This window comes from Mesoplodon bidens, assembly GCF_964165515.1.
Source record: "Mesoplodon bidens genome assembly, chromosome: 13".
Lineage (NCBI taxonomy): Eukaryota > Metazoa > Chordata > Mammalia > Artiodactyla > Ziphiidae > Mesoplodon > Mesoplodon bidens.
Genome location: NC_138169.1, coordinates 59068927 through 59085600, shown reverse-complemented (window position 1 = coordinate 59085600; position 16674 = coordinate 59068927). Strand labels below are relative to the sequence as shown.

General features: G+C 38.7%; 1 pseudogene across 1 annotated transcript; it reads right to left on the bottom strand.

Moving 5' to 3' along the window:
* Positions 1 to 11232: 11232 nt before the first annotated feature.
* On the bottom strand, positions 11233 to 11574 carry LOC308626788 (zinc finger protein 142-like; annotated as a pseudogene). Its single transcript has one exon. The product of its transcript is annotated as a zinc finger protein 142-like (transcript).
* Between the last annotated feature and the right edge of the window lie 5100 nt (positions 11575 to 16674).

Here is a 16674-nt window from a genome sequence, read left to right as displayed (position 1 = left end):
GTCCCAGAGGTCTCTGAGACTGTCCTCTGTTCTTTTCATTCTTTTTTCTTTATTTTGCTCTGCAGCAGTTATTTCCACTATTTTATCTTCCACCTCACTTATCCGTTCTTCTGCCTCAGTTATTCTGCTATTGATCCCATCTAGAGTATTTTTTATTTCATGTATTGTGTTTTTAATCGATGCTTGATTCATCTTTAGTTCTTCTAGGTCCTTGTTAACTGTTTCTTGCATTTTGTCTATTCTATTTCCAAGATTTTGGGTCTGGGAAATAGAATCTTGGATCATCTTTACCATCATTATTCTGAATTCTTTTTCAGGTAGACTGCCTATTACGTCTTCATTTGTTAGGTCTGGTGGGTTTTTATCTTGTTCCTTCTCCTGCTGTGTGTTTTTCTGTCTTGTCATTTTGCTTATGTTACTGTGTTTGGGGTCTCCTTTTTGCAGGCTGCAGGTTCGTAGTTCCCGTTGTTTTTGGTGTCTGTCCCCAGTGGCTAAGGTTGGTTTAGTAGGTTGTGTAGGCTTCCTGGTGGAAGGTACTAGTGCCTGTGTTCTGGTGGATGAGGCTGGATCTTGTCTTTCTGGTGGGCAGGTCCACGTCTGGTGGTGTGTTTTGGGGTGTCTGCGGACTTTTTATGATTTTAGGCCACCTCTCTGCTAATGGGTGGCGTTGTGTTCCTGTCTTGCTAGTTGTTTGGCATAGGGTGTCCAGCACTATAGCTTGCTGGTCGTTGAGTGAAGCTGGGTGCTGGTGTTGAGATGGGGATCTCTGGAAGATTTTCGCCGTTTAATATTATGTGGAGCTGGGAGGTCTCTTGTGGACCAGTGTCCTGAAGTTGGCTCTCCCACCTCAGAGGCACAGCACTGACTCCTGGCTCCTCAATTTGGGATGATTTGTTGTCTATTCATGTGTTCCACAGATGCAGGGTACATCAAGTTGATTGTGGAGCTTTAATCCGCTGCTTCTGAGGCTGCTGGGAGAGGTTTCCCTTTCTCTTCTTTGTTCTCACAGCTCCTGGGTCTCAGCTTTGGATTTGGCCCCGCCTCTGCGTGTAGGTCGCCGTAGGGCGTCTGTTTTTCGCTTAGACAGGACAGGTTTAAAGGAGCAGCCTCTTCGGGGACTCTGGCTCACTCAGGCCGGGCGGGAGGGAGGGGCACGGAGTGCGGGGCGAGCCTGCAGCGGCAGAGGTCGGCGTGACGTTGCACCAGCCCGAGGCGCGCCTTGCGTTCTCCCAGGGAAGCCGCCCCTGGATCCCGGGACCCCGGCAGTGGCGGGCTGCACAGGCTCCCGGAAGGTCGGTGTGGACAGTGACCTGCGCTCGCACACAGGCTTCTTGGCGGCGGCAGCAGCAGCCCCAGCGTCCCACGCCCGTCACTGGGCTCCGCGCTTTCAGTCGTGACTCGCGCCCGTCTGTGGAGCCCCTTTAAGCAGCGCTCTTAATCCCCTCTCCTCGCGCACCAGGAAGCCAAGAGGGAAGAAAAAGTCTCTTGCCTCTTCGGCAGCTCCAGAGTTTCCCCGGACTACCTGCCGGCTAGCTGTGGCACATTAGCCCCCTTCAGGCTGAGTTCTCGCCGCCAGCCCCAGTCCTTTCCCTGCGCTCTGACCGAAGCCCGAGACTCAGCTTCCAGCGCTGCCCGCCCTGGCGGGCGAGCAGACAAGCCTCTCGGGCGTGTGAGTGCCGCTCGGCACCGATCTTCTGTGCGGGAATCTCTCCGCTTTGCCCTACCCAGGTATGTGGGGAGCTTCTTGCCTTTTGGGAGGTCTGGGGTCTTCTGCCAGCATTCAGTAGGTGTTCTGTAGGAGTTGTTCCACGTGTAGCTGTATTTCTGGTGTATCCGTGTGGAGGAAGGTGATCTCCGCGTCTTACTCTTCCGCCATCTTACCCGGAAGTCTATTTTTAGATTTTTGATGAACCTCCATACTGTTTCCCATAGTGGTTTTACCAGTTTACATTCCCACCAGCAGTGTACAAGTGGTTCCCTTTTATCCTCATTCTCACCAGCGTTTGCTATTTGTAGACATTTTGATGATAACCATTCTGACAGGTGTAAGGTGATATCTCGTTTTGGTTTGGGTTTGCATTTCTCTACTAATTAGAAATACTGAGCATCTGTTACTGAATCAGGTTTGACTGCTCACCACCTGAAAATCAATACATGAGAGAGAGGTATGTTGGTAGAAAAGAAAGTTGCTTTAAATAAGAATGCCAGCAATCTGCAGAGATATTGTACTCAGTGTACCCCAAAAAAGATCTCTCAAGATTCTGCTTGGCCATGAAAGTTTTTAATGGGAAAAAGGGAAGTCATCTTAGTTAATCATTGAGATGGGGGGTCAGAGTCATCGCCATCCCCTACTGTGTGCAGACTTCTTGACGTTTTGTGATTCTTCTTTAGATAATATTTTGTTTACACAGTTTGTTCACAGGAGTACTGAAGGGGAAGCTAGAGAATAGATCTGGTCATCTGTTAATTGCTTATTCTTTATTTCTACTTCTTTGATTTATGGAAAGAACCAACAGCTTAGGTAAGGTATTCCATGATGAAAATATTTGAATGTTGTGCTAGGACCAGAGATGAGTAGAGCACGGGGACACCTGATTTAAAAGTTAGTTAAAATGTAGCTTTGCTTAAATTGGCAAGAAAGGGGATTTCCTGCTGAGGGTGGTTTTCCGGCAAAAACTGCATACAATAGTGGTTATGTTGTATGAATTCTGACTCTTCCACATACTACCTTTGTGATCCTGGATAATTTACTTAAAGTTTCTGAAACTCACTATCAACGTCTTTATAACAGGAATAATCATACCCATCATATATTTGGATAAATGAGATGATGCTTATGAAACCCTTGCAAGAGTTGTTTGCACATTGTATATATATATATATATATATGTTCAGTAAATACTAGCAATTACTCTTATTATCTTAAGGAAATTTCATATCTCTCATTGAAAAAATATAGAGGCAACTTTATACCCAAACATTCTTTAAGCCTACAGCCTCTGTAGAAGATTTCCCTTGATGTGAGTCCAGTAGGGATGGGCAGCCATGATGAACATGGGGGCAAGTTGCTTCTGAAGAGCAAGAAGTAGGGAAGAGTATTAGTCATGGGCTCAAGGTTGCAATGTATTGAAAAATAAAACATCTTTTATAAACTGATTTTCAATGACAGTGCTATTCTTGTACATGTGACTCACATACACAAACACTGACACATCAAACCTTCTTAAAGTAATTGAGCAGTACATCTCAAATTTCAACGTGCATATAAATCACCCAGGGATGTTGTTAAATGAGATTCTAATGTAGTAGGCCTGTAGTGCAGCCATAGTGTCTGCATTTCTAACAAAATCCCCAGTGGCATCAAAGTTGGACCATTCTTTCAGCAGTCAGGTAATGTAGAATCTTTATTTTTTAGTCTGATAATTCACAGCTAGGCCTATCATTTTGGTAATTTTTGTGTCACTGTACATCCAAGTAATTATTTTAATCTAAAATATATACATAAGAAAGAATGTCTTAACATAACCATCAACAAAGTTACAACCATGCTTGTTATTCTAAACCATCAAGCATGGCAGCAAAGTGTTTGACTCTGAAACCACTACCCACTTCTTTTTCTTCTTTTATCATTTTAATTACCACTGTAATTTAGGTATAATAAACTGGCTAGATCCTTTGCTAAAAATAAAATCTTCCTGATACAGTTCCAATTAGCTTTGTTTGTAAGTTGCATGTTGCCTCTTCTCATATAGCTCCAGAAAGTCCAATATTGTATTTTGTGTTGCCCAGGCAGGACACATTGCAATCCTCCTAAGGACATTTGGCTTGAGCTAATTCTAATTTTGGGGCCAAATCCACTTGCTGCATCTGGTTCTGCTTTAGCTGATATACAAAAATGGAATTGTGAATCCTTTGGATGTTAGCTTCATCACTAGAGAATATATCAACATCTGCTCCTCCATGATTGTTTGATGTTCTTTGATGGAGTGTGGAAAACTGAAGAATGCAATCACCGAATCTTAAACCTAAACTAAAAGTCTTCTGCTTTTCATGCTAACTAAATATTTAATGTCAGTTTAATGCACACACATGATGGATTCAAATGATCCATGCTTATTACTCCCAATTCTTTTACATTATTGAGAATGTGTTGAAACATGAGATTCATAAATGCCCAACTTTTTCAGTGCAAGGTAATATCAAGAAAGTATGTGGTGCCATCTGGAAAGAAAATCCTGGAGATGAGGTTGACAGGTTTATGGCACCAGACTTGTCTTATTTTCAGTAACTCATTTTACATTTAGTGCTTCACATTGGAAAGCTAAGGGCTTCGGCCTTCTATGATTTAACTCAAACAATAAGTAAGTTTGTGGTATCAAAAAGGGTAGAAAGTAGGTCTGCTGATTAGAACAGTAGTTTAGGGGACAAGAGGAGGCAAACAAATCTGGATACAACAAATATAAACAAGTATTTAATTCTGTTAGCAATACTCTCTGCCTTAACTAATAGATAACACAACGTACAATATTCAAAAATAGTCTCCACTGGTATCCCACATTAACACAACCACCTGGGATGATTAGAAGTGCTTATTTAGGGCTTCTCTGGTGGCGCAGTGGTTGAGAATCTGCCTGCTAATGCAGGGGACACGGGTTCGAGCCCTGGTCTGGGAGGATTCCACATGCCGCGGAGCAACTAGGCCCGTGAGCCATGACTACTGAGCCTGCGTGTCTGGAGCCTGTGCTCCGCAACAAGAGGCCGTGATAGTGAGAGGCCCGCGCACCGTGATGAAGAGTGGCCCCCGCTTGCCACAACTAGAGAAAGCCCTCACACAGAAATGAAGATGCAACACAGCAAAAATAAATTAATTAATTAATAAAAACTCCTACCCCCAACATCTTCAAAAAAAAAAAAAAAGAAGTGCTTATTTAGCCTTCATCATAAGAATAAGAATAATATTTTTTTTTCAGAAGTCAGACCATGGAAAAGCAAAACTACATGAATACAATCAAATAAAAGTTTGTTTTGGACATCTGAAGTATCAGAAGGCAGGAATAATGAAATAAGGAGTTTGCTTTGTTTGCTGAAGGTATTTCAAATGTTATAAGAGCTTTGTTCATTCAAAAGCTATTGTCCTGGTCATTACTCCTGGCAAGGCCTAGGGGACCCATGAATGCTATGGTTCTTACTGATGCCTTGAGCAATTCAGATGTGTTCAGTGCCTAGAATCCATCCTGAGTCTCTATATCATTTGAGTTTCCAAGCCTAGGGTTTCAAAAATCCAAATTCTTTACTATCATCATGATTTATTTCTTCAATATCTTTGAAATGTAGTAAAATGGCTGTCATGTGCCAACTTCTTTTTTCATAAGTGCCACCAATTACACTGTCCCCTATTGGTTATTTCTCAACTTAATATATGATGGGGGATAGAGTTTCCTTTAGACCATGGCTCCCATAAGTACATATTTCCCGAGGAGAAAACAGTTCTGGGAAACTTTCCAATAATATTTTCCAATAAATGTTTATTAACTTTGATGACAGTGTCTGCAGTCTTGGGAGGAATATTACTTTTGCTGGTTTTCAGATTGAGTGTATCATGGTATTGATGAGTTTTACAGTGATAGCTTAGATTTACAGACGGCTTGAGTTATCCTTTAGTACCCTGAACTTTGTCTCTACCAATAACTTTTAAAAGTGTAAACAGTATCTGTATCACAAAATATATCATTGTGCAAGAAACGGCTGGACAGCTTAGACTTATGTATGTGTAATAATAAACCAGTTCTTGAGCGTCAACTGTGAGCAGATACAAGCATGTTATTTAAATGTCTTCATTTAATTCTCACTTTGCAAACAGGACTAGATTTTGTCTATATGTAAATGTTCACCTCCATGCTCTAGGTCACCCACACACACCAAGGCAGCCAATAAAATTCAGAGAAAAATGAGGACTAAGTACAGAATTCACCTTCATTGCATCCTAATTTTTAACTTGCTATTGCAAACCCATAACCTTAGAGACCTGTTTGCCAACACCTACAGTATCTGCCTGCCCTTGGTTCATTTATCTTACTTCTCTGCACTCAGATTCTTGCTTAGTAAATCCAGTTTGCCTGTGTACTTTTATGTTCCTTAGAATCCAAATTTTTTCCTCCTAGACCAAAACATGTGCAGAAACCTTATAGTCAGTCCTACAGTACTGCCCCTGGTATTAGAGAATGTCAATTATTCAGTGTGAAACCTGTGGACTCTGTGCTATATTTTAAATTACATCCTTTCTACAAACACAACAAAGAAATATTTTGTCTTTGTCTTTAAGTAGTTACAAAAGAAACTACAAAAAATGTAGTCTGTGTTCTTTCAGTTGTTGATAACAATTAATCTTTTTTATTTAATCATTTTTTATTATTTACTGGAGAATCTGAAGATAATCAAGTTCTTCTCACTTAGAGGTAGATTCACTTGACATTGAGAGACCTAACTCATCTGCTTCTAATTCGTCCTCTACTACTGATTTGTCAAGAACCCACAGCCATAATTTCCATCTTGGTGTCCTACTGCCATTTCATCATTTTATTCCTCACTAGGTATTCATCAAATACTCTTGGAGAACATGGTCTTAGATGGGACTTTTTTGTAGAACAGAAGGAATTATACTGAGTGCAGAGTTTTTCTTCATAAAAAGAAAATAGCTATTTTTTTTCTATTTTTTGAGGTGATTATTCACATACACAATTAAGAAACAATTTATCAGGCTGTCTTTCTCTCTTGAACATGGCATTATTATATTTCAGAAGGCATAGCAAAAGTACCATCAGAATCAGCTGAAGAACTCTTTAAAATAATGATATATCAACCCCTGGCTGATTCCACATATTTTGAGGGGTACGTATGAACTGCTGCTTGTAACAACAGCCAAGATGAATCCAATGCAAAACTAGATTTGACAGCCCAAGTTTAAATGGAAAATGTCAGCAGGTTTAAACCACAAATATGAACCATGGGGGCATCTCAACAGATTCAAGATCTTCTTTGCTTTCCAGGTTCAGAAATGAACTTTCATGAGTGCACCATGGGAATAATAAGTCCTGAGAATACTTTATCCTGATCAACTTTTTATTTGTAAAGAAAATAATAATTTAAACACCAGCAGGAAAAGCAAAAAATAACACACAAGGGAATGCCCATAATGTTATCAACTGATTTCTCAGCAGAAAATCTACAGGCCAGAAGTGAGTGGCACATATACTTACATTGGTGAAAGGGAAGAACGTACAACCAAGAATAGAGTACTCATCAGGGCTTTCATTCAGATTTGATGGAGAAATCAAAAGCTTTACAGACAAGCAAAAGCTAAGAGAATTCAGCATCACCAAACTGGCTTCAAATCAAATGCTAAAGAAACTTCTCTATGTGGCGGGGAAAAAAAGAGGCCACAACTAGCAAAAAGAAAAGTACAAATGAAAAAGTTCACAGATAAAGGCAAATATATAGTAAAAGTAAGAAATCACCCACACACAAATATGAAAGCAAACCCAGCAACTGTGAGAAGAGGAGAATACAAATGCAGGAAGTGGAACTTAAGAGGGCAGCAGCTTAAAGCCACCTTGTATATATACAGACTGCTATATCAAAACTTCATGGGAAATGGAAACCATAAAGCTACAATAGATACACACATACAAACACACTCACACACAAAACAACCAAACACAACACTAAAGATGGTCATTAAAACACAAGAGAACAGAAGAAAAGAAGAAGGAAAGAAAAAGACCTACAAAAACAAACCCAAAACAATTAAGAAAATGGCAATAGGAACATACATATTGAAAATTACCTTAAATGTAAATGGATTAAATATTCCAAGCAAAAGACAGATTGGCTGAATAGATATAAAAACAAGACCCACTTCAGACCTAGGAAATCATACAGACTGAAAGTGAGTGAATGAAGAAAGATATTCCATGCAAATGGAAATCAAATAAAAGCTGGAGTAACAATACTCACATCCGACAATACAGACTTTAAAATAAAGACTATTACAAGAGAAAAGGAAGGACACTACATAATGATCAAGGGATCAATCCAAGAAGAAGATATAACAATTGTAAACATATCTGCACCCACCATAGGAGCACCTCAATACATAAGGCAAATGCTAACAGCCATAAAAGGGGAAATCAAAAATAATGAAATAATAGTGGGGCATTTTAACACCCCACTTACAACAATGGACAGATCATCCAGACAGAAAATCAATAAGGAAACATAAGCCTTAAATGATGCATTAGACCAGATGGATTTAATTGATATTTATAGGACATTCCATCCAAAAACAGCAGAATACACTTTCTTCTCAAGTTCACATGGAACATTGTCCAAGATAGATCATATCTTGGGCCACAAAATATGCCTTGGTAAATGCAAAAAAAAAAAATGAAATTTTATCAAGCATCTTTTCTGACCACAACAATATGAGATTAGAAATTAATTACAGGAAAAAAAAACTGTGAAAAACACAAACACATAGAGGCTAAACAATAAGTTACTAACAATATGGATCACTGAAGAAATCAGAGATAAAATAAAAAAAGTACATAGAGGCAAATGTCAATGAAAACACAATGATCCAAAACCTATGGGACATAGAAAAAGTAGTTCTAAGAGGGAAGTTTATGGCAATACAATCTTACCTCAGGAAACAAGAAAAACCTCAAATAAACAACATAAAATTACACCTAAAGCAACTAGAGAAAGAACAAAACCTACAGATAGTATAAGGAAAGAAATCATAAAGACCAGAGCAGAAATAAATGAAATAGAGACAAAGAAAACAATAGCAAATATCAATGAAACTAAAATCTGGTTCATGAAAAAGTAAACAAAATTGATAAACATTTAGCCAGACTCATCAGGAAAAAGAAGGGAGAGGACTCAAATCAATAAAATTAGAAATGAAAAAGGAAAAGTTACAATGGACATCACAAAAATACAAAGACATGGAAGAGACTACTATAAACAAATATATGACAATAAAATGGACAACCTAGAAGAAATGGACAAATTCTTATAAAGGTACAACCTTCCAAGACTGAACCAGAAAGAAACAGAAAATATGGAAAGACCAATCACAAGTAATGAAATTTAAACTGTGATATAAAAAACTCCAACAAACAAAAGTTCAGATCCAGATGGCTTCACAGGTGAATTCTATCAAACATTTAGAGAAGAGGAAACACTAATCCTTCTGAAACTCTTCCAAAAAATTGCAGAGGAAGGACCACTCCCAAGCTAATTCAATGAGGCTAACATCACCCTGATACCAAAACCAAAGACAACAAAAAAGAAAATTACAGGCCAATATCACTGATGAACATAAAAGCAAATATTCTCAACAAAATACTAGAAAACCGAATTCAACAATACATTGAAAGTATCATGCACCATGATCAAGTGGGATTTATCCCAGGGATAAAAGGATTCTTCAGTATATGCAAATCAATCAATGTGATTTGCCACATTAAAAAACTGAAGAGGGCTTCCCTGGTGGTGCAGTGGTTGAGAGTCTGCCTGCTGATGCACGGGACATGGGTTCATGCCCCAGTCCGAGAGTATCCCACATGCAGCTGGGCCCGTGAGCCATGGCCTCTGAGCCTGTGCATCCAGAGCCTGTGCTCTGCAATGGGAGAGGCCACAACAGTGAGAGGCCCATGTACCACAAAAAAACCCCAAAAAACAAACAAAAAAAACTGAATAATAAAAACCATATGATCATTGCAACAGATGCAGAAAAAGCTTTTGACAAAATTCAACACCATTTATGATAAAAAGCTCCCCAGAAAGTGGGCTTAGAAGGAGTATACCTCAACATAATAAAGGCCATATATGACAAACCTGTGGCTAACATCCTACTCAAAAGTAAAACCTGAAAGCCCTTCCTTTAAGATCAAGAACAAGACAAGGATGTCCACTCTCCCCACTTTTATCATCATTGTTTAGGAAGTCCTAACCATGACAGTCAGAGAAAAAAAAAAAAAGAAAAAGAAAAAGAAAAAAGAAATAAAAGGAACCCAGATTGGAAAGTAGAAGTAAAAGTGTCACTCTTTGCAGATGACATGATACTATACATACAAAGTTCTAAAGATGTTACCAGAAAACTACTAGAGCTTATCAATGAATTTGGTAAAGTTTCAGGATACAATATTAATATGTAGAAATGTCTTGCATTCCTATACACTAACAAAGAAAGATCAGAAAAGAAATTAAGGAAATAATCCCATTTAGCATCACACCAAAAAAAAAAATCTAAGAATGAACCTAAGGAAGCAAAAATCTGTACTCAGAAAACTGTAAGATACTGATGAAAGAAATCAAAGATGACACAAACAGTTGGAGAGATATACCATGTTCTTGGATTGGAAGAATCAGCACTGTCAAAATATCACCCAAAGGAATCTACAGATTCAATGCAATCCCTATCAAATTACCAATGGCATTTTTCTCAGAACTAGAACAAAAATTTTACAATTTGTATGAAGACACAAAAGACCTGGAATAGCCAAAGCAATCTTTTTTTTTCCAGGTTGCTTTTTAATTTATTTATTATTTCTTTCACCACATCAAAGTTTAGAAATATTATACAATCAAACTAGCTAATCTTTCCCAGTATTCTTTGTACACTACCAAGGAAAAATGGTACAACTGTAGATGGAAGATGACAGTTAAAAAACAGGGAAGTTACCTAAAAATAAGAAGTTGAGATGTGGGAAGATTAAAGGGGAGACTCTTTCTTCTAATGTAAATATAAATTATTCAACTCCCACTCTTAACGGCATGCCTTGGGTGAGTTAAGTGTGTTATCTGCAAGAAACTAGAGCAGGGAAATACCACTAGGAAGCCCTGCCAAGCCCTGGGTGGTGGAGAGAGGCTGGGCCTTTTGCCTAATCCCTGGCTGCAGTTCCTGGGTAGAAGGGTCAACATGGAGAAAAGAATCCTTGAGGACTATAGGAGTAAGGATTGGGCAGAGGTGTCAGAAAGGTCTTCCCTTCTGGATTACTGCCTAGCAGACATGAAGCCCTCGCAGGGATAGACTGCCAAGAGCTTGGTACAAGTTGTGCACCACCTCGCCAGACTTCAATCAACATTCACCAACTGCAAATCAGATTACATCTCTAAGTATAAAAATAGGATTCTACCTTGTGTCTTCATCATATTTATATACAATGATCAAAAACAGCACAGACAAAAACTCAGGGTTGCTTGTTTCACTTGCCTGCTAGCAACTGTGTTGGTACCTGGGGTCTCTCCAGGAGCACCTGGGGACAGGTTTCCAACTACTGCTTCCACAATGATCTCCATGTTCTCTGTGTCCTCTTCAGTTGCTGTGGTTTCTACCAGCCTGGGTCAGCAGGCAAAGGTGGAGGGTTCCCAGAAGGACAGGGGCTCTGGACAGGTTCTAGGAGTCCATTGGTTAGAGAGAGGTCGGGGGATCAGCAATAGCTCAGGGCACAGTACATCCATATCCCCAGTGCTGTTGGCTGGCTGTGAGTCCAACACAGGGTCTGTCATCACTACCAACTTGTGTGCTATGTCCTCTTACGTGCACGTGGCCTTGGACAGATACAGTCCCCTCAGCTTTTCTATCTGTAAAGTGGAGGTGATGACAGCGTCCACATCGTTGGGCCGGAGCGGGAATCACAAGTGCCAGCAAATGGGAAAGCCGTTTTGTAACCTGCAAGGCTCCCAGCCCTGCACGGGCGGGAGCCTCATCTCTATGGTCGACCAGCAGCTGGAGCCGCCTCCCATGACTCCTTTTGTGCGACCACTAGCCAAAGCAATCTTGAGAATGAAAAAGAGCTGGAGGAATCAGGCTCCCTAACTTCAGACTATACTACAAAGATACTCTCAACAAAACAGTATAGTGCTGGCACAAAAACAGAAATATACATCAATGAAACAGGATAGAAAGTCCAGAGATAAATCCATGTACCTATGGTCACCTAATCTATGGCAAAGGAGTCAAGAATATACAATGGAGAAACGACAGTATCTTCAATAGTGGTGTTGGGAAAATTGACAACTACATGTAAGAGAATGAGATTAGAACACTACCCAACACCATACACAAGAATAAACTCAAAATGGATTAAAGACCTAAATGTAAGGTCAGATACTATAAATCTCTTAGAGGTAAACAAAGGCAGAACACTCTCTGATATAAATGCAGCAATATCTTTTTTGTTCAACCTCCTAGAGTGGTAAAAATAAAATAAAAAATAAACAAATGGGACCTCATAAAACTTAAAAGCTTCTGCACAGCAAAGGAAACCATAAGCAAAATGAAAAGGTAGCCCTCAAAATGGGAGAAAATATTTGCAAATGAAGCAACTGACAAGGAATTAATTTCCAAAATATACAAACAGCACATGCAGCTCCATATAAAAAAAAACAAACAGCCCAATCAAAAAATGGGCAGAAGATCTAAATAGACATTTTTCCAAAGAAGACATACAGATGGCCAAGAAACACATGAAAAGCTGCTCAACATCACCAATTATTAGAGAAATGCAAAGCAAATCTACAGCAAGGTATCACCTGACACCAGGAAGAATGGCCATCATCAAAAAATCTACAAACAATAAATGCTAGACAAGATGTGAAGGAAAGGGAACACTTCTACACTCTTGTTGGGAATGTAAATTGTTATAGCCACTCTGGAGAACAGTATGGAGTTTCCTTAAAAAGCTAAAAATAAAGCTCCCATATGACCCAGCAATCCCACTCCTGGGCATATATCAGTAGAAAACCATAATTCAAAAAGATACATGTACCCCAGTGTTCATGGCCACACTATTTACAATAGCCTGGACATAGAAGCAACCTAAATGTCCATCAACAGAGAAGTGGATAAAGAAGTTGTGGTACACATGTACCGTGGAATATTACTCAGCCAGAAAAAAGAACAAAACAATGCCACATGCAGTAACACAGATGAACCTAGAGATAGTCATCCTGAGTGAAGTAAGTTAGACAGAGAAAGACAAATATAGTATGATAACACTTATATGTGGAATCTTAAAAAATGGTACAAATAAACTCATTTACAAAACAAATGGAATCACAGATGTAGAAAACAAATATATGGTTACCAGGGGGAAGAGGGGAGGGATAACTTGGGAGATTGTGATTGACACGTGCACAGAACTATATTTAAAATAGATAACTAACAGCACAGTGAACTCTACTCAATACTCTCTAATGACCTATATGTGCAAATAATCTAAAAAAATAATCAATAAATGAATATGTATAACTGACTCACTTTGCTGCACACCTGAAACTAAAACAATATTTTGCATCAACTGTACTTCAATAAAAATTAAATAAAATAAAAATATAAAAACTAGAAATGCTAATTTACTGTGAAAGTTATTCTTTTTCCAATGACCAGAAACTTCTTTTCTGCTATGCCAAGAAACGTTTCTATTATCAAGATACAAGCAAAAAGAATAAGAAAGCACACTGGTATATAGGAAAATAAAAATAGGAAAGCAGAACATGAAACAGTATAAGGAATTGGAGAAGGTTGTGGAAAATTTTACTCAGAGTATTGTGTTTTTCTTTCTGATGATTAAAATACTCACTTTCCAGATAACATTTATACCTCCTTAGTCATTCCTGACTTATACCTGTCATGTAATTGCTCTTCAATTAATTATCTTGATTCCATATAGACCATCTTTTTTTTTTTTTTTTTTTTTTTGCGGTACGCGGGCCTCTCACTGCTGTGGCCTCTCCCATTGTGGAGCACAGGCTCTGGACGCACAGGCAAAGCGGCCATGGCTCACGGGCCCAGCCACTCTGCGACATGTGGGATCTTCCCAGACCTGGGCACGAACACATTCCCCTGCATCGGCAGGCGGACTCTCAACCACTGTGCCACCAGGGAAGCCCCACCTTTCTTTATTATATCCTTTTTATTTTTAACATGTTTATTTGACATAATTCAATTTAGTTTCTAGGAGTTATAGATTAATTCTCTTTCTGGGATATAGTAATCTTCTAAATCTTATTTGTAACAATTTATATATTGCCTCAGAGGGACACCTTTGGATCTCAACCTGGAATTCTCTGTTATCCGTTGGGTGATGTCATTATCCTGTCTACTTTCAGTTCTTCCACGTTTTTCAGAGGGGTATTTGAGAACTGACCTAACTGCACACTCTAGCCTTGTCATCCTTGCAATCACAGGCACATATTTAGGAGGAGACTGGCTAGAATTTGGAGGTGGGGACAAATAAAACTAACTTTCAAAAAAGAACTGACTCCACAACTTTTTCTCTCCTGGTACAGATTGCAAATCATCAGAGAGTTCTCCATACCAATGCATGCTAGGTGCTATGCTGTGGGCACATTTAGATATGAGTGTCCTAAAGGGAGTAATGATAGAAAATAATGGAGCAGAGTCCAAAATGCACTTGGATTGAAATATTATTGGAAAACATGAGTAAAGCAAGTTTTGGATTCTGAGGTAGATTATATTGAAGGCTTTTGCTATTAAATGGATATAATGTCCAATGATGAAATTTCTCCCACAAAGCTTCTTTCTAAGTGGTGTCATAAAATATTCTCCCATTATTGAATATGGTTTAAATCTAAAAGGATCTAATACTGTATTGATGTATCTGTCAATATTTAACAACGCTCTGTCTTTTTTCCCTTCATCTTTCAAAATAACTAATATATTAAATAATAAAATGAATAAGTTTTTATGAAGCAAGTAACTATATGCAGATTTAATTTTTGATGAGATAAAAATGTATAATTCCTGCCCCCAGCTCTCCAGACAGCACAAATTGTTGCCAGAGATGCTTCAGGTCTTTGCTCAAAACAAACCTACCACCACCTTTAGCAGAAATTAACGTAAATCTTTAATTTAAAGGGTATAGAGATAAGAAAGGAAGCTACAAACAAACGAAAAACAAGTAGGACCAGCTCGGACAAAGATGACAAACAAATCTGACCTCCAACAGGCCCTGAGTCTCATTATACACTGCTTTTACTATATTAGCATAATAAATAACACACCTACCAATGGCCATCACAGGACATTAAGGACCAAAGAAGAATCAAAAAGGGGTGTTTTCCCACTCCCTTGAAAAACCTCTGTCCCTTCCAGATAGACTAATGCATATGTCTCCCCATCATTAGCCTCATTCTTCCTCCCTTTGTCTTTACTCTTTAAAATTAAATCCTTCTCATCTTCTGGGTGAGAATTTGTTCTGTGAACTTAGTTCCTGCTTCTCCATTCTTTAGCCATTGAATAAAGCTTGTGCTGTATTGATCTCAGCTTCAGTTTTATTTGGCTGCTTGAACCCAAACGGAAAAGTACCCTTCCCCACTGAAGCAAAAGACCTCGAGCAGCCTAGGGCCTGAGGAGGCTCTGTATGCCTTAATTCGGAAACAAAATAATTAAGATAACAACAATCATTATTATCTAGTTACTACTATGCAAGTCATTGTGCTTAGTGTTTTCCTATTATCTCATTTAATCTTCTAATTAATCTTATATCCATTTTATACATGATGAAACTGTTGCTGCTTAAAAGGGTTATAGTAGTTTCCCATAGGAACATAATGATTAGCATATTAATTTAGAATGTAGGTTCAGACTTCCCAGGATTGAAGTTCAGTTGTGCCTCTAATTCTATGAACTTGCGTAGGTTACCCAAACTCCCTGTGCTTCAATTTCCTTATTTATAAAGTGAAAATAATATTACCACCATGGCTTAGTGTTCTTGCTCACAATCTTACCTGTATTGAGGTTTGTAAAATCCTTAGTAGAGAATATAGAAAATGTTTGATAAATTTGTCCACATAGCTAGTAAGGAGCAGCATTGCAATTTAAACCCTAACACCCCAGTTTCAAAGCCCATGCCCACCTCATCCTGGCCATGGGTAAGATGAGCAAGAGAAAAAAACAGGCAGCTCTGAATTCAAATCCAGTTCCCCATTAAAACCTGAGGGAGTTCTAAGAAGTTATTTGAACCTCTCTGAGTCTCATTTAATCATATGCATATAATCTATCTAAAAGTACTATTGAGACATAAGAAAATATGCAATGTGACTGGAATTAGAAGGCAAGATAAAACTCTTTGTCTCTTGCTCACTCCTGGTCACTTCCCTCAACGTTTCTTTTATAGGTGACTTTGGAACACAGATATACACATATGAAGAAAGTGAGAGGGAGACAGAGAATAAGTGCTGAATATAAATAGGATCACTGAAAATTGGAAATATCAGGAAAGTTCCCAGAAAAGAAGAAAAACTGAACTAAAGGTTGGTGAGTATATAGAGAGAAGGAAACAAACAGACATGGCTGGCACCAAGTCAAAGGTATAGGCTGGAAAGGGGATCAGTTGCTGGAGTTCACAATTTTATGTTCAAATTCAGTCTAACAGATTAGGAAGAATTTTTGAGCATCAAACTAGGGAGTTTGGAATTGATCCTATATGCAATGGAGATTAAAGTGTCTTCTATGGGGGATTATATAAATTCCATGAAAGATTCAGGAAGTTAGAGCTGGGAAATATCATCTGTTTTCAATCACATTTTTCATTATATAAATCATGACAGATATTATAATAGAAACAAGAAAGTCCAATTAAT